Below are 1,202 nucleotides of genomic sequence, written 5' to 3'. Positions count from 1 at the left end.
ACCTTATAAATGGCGGTGGTACCCTCATAAGAAGAAGGGGCACAGGAGAGGGCTCTCTCTCTCTCTCTCCCCCCCCCCCACCCCTCTTCCTCTCCCCCACCTCTCTCTCCTGTGAGGACATAATAAAATTAACCCTTACTAGATCTGCTGGTGCCTTGACCTGCTGGTGCCTTGACGTTAGATTTCTAGCCTCCAGAACCATGAGAAATAAATTTCTGCTGTTTAAGTCACTCAGCCTGCAGTAATTTGTTACAGCAGCCCAGCTGACTAAGATATGCATCATGCTAGTTGGAGTGGCCAGTGATGAATAATTTTCGCAAACTTGGTTGTTTAGAGTCTCTTCTGTAGCGGACCCTTTCCTCTTCCCTCCCCACCCGAGCTTTATTGAGGTATAATTGATACATGATAAACTACAAATATTTAAATCATAAAACTTTATTAGTTTTAACATAAAATTAATTTAAAATCTTTAATCAGTATAACATCCTTGTCTCCATTAAATCTACCAAGTATAGTTTAGTCTTTAACTGATGAATTATCATATGCCCTTTATGGTTTTATTATTTGCTCAATTGATTCAGTTGATTTTTGAACAAACTAGGGGTTAGAATTTACATATGGCTTTTTTTTTTTTAAGTGAGACAACCCTTGGTTGACCTCACAGATTGCAAGGACCTTGTCAGCTTACAATCCCTTATTTTTAATTTTATTTACACCTATAGCACCTGGTCTTTGTAGGTGGTCTCCCATCCAAGTACTAATCAGGTCCAACCCTGCTTAGCTTCCGAAACCAGAAGGGATTGGGCTTGTTCAGGGTGGCATGGCTGTAGACTGCATATGGCTTTTGATTCCTTTAAAATTTAACTACCAATAGCCTACTGTTGACTAGAAGCCCTACCAATAACATAAACAGTTAATTAATACATATTTTGTATGTTATATGTATTATATACTGTTATATATTGTATTCTTACAATAAAGTAAGCTAGAGAAAAGAGAATGTTAGGAAAATCATTAGGAAAAGAAAACACATTTACAGTATTTATTGAAAAAATCTGCATGTAAGTGGCCTGCGCTGTTCAAACCATGTTGTTTGGGGCCAACTGTATATAAGTATGTGACTGACTCTCTTCTGATGTGGAATATAACTTCAGAGTATTTTTGGCAAACAATCCCTTAATAATGTTTATTGATTTCCTATT

At 37.3% G+C, this 1,202-nt stretch overlaps 1 pseudogene; it reads right to left on the bottom strand.

The window, feature by feature from the left end:
- Positions 1 to 713: 713 nt before the first annotated feature.
- Positions 714 to 832, bottom strand: LOC118601941 (annotated as a pseudogene).
- Between the last annotated feature and the right edge of the window lie 370 nt (positions 833 to 1,202).

Source organism: Rousettus aegyptiacus, unplaced genomic scaffold, assembly GCF_014176215.1.
Source record: "Rousettus aegyptiacus isolate mRouAeg1 unplaced genomic scaffold, mRouAeg1.p scaffold_m13_p_4, whole genome shotgun sequence".
Classification (NCBI taxonomy): Eukaryota; Metazoa; Chordata; class Mammalia; order Chiroptera; family Pteropodidae; genus Rousettus; species Rousettus aegyptiacus.
The sequence above is the reverse complement of the archived record's forward strand: the minus strand, read 5'-3'. Positions and strand labels throughout refer to the sequence as shown.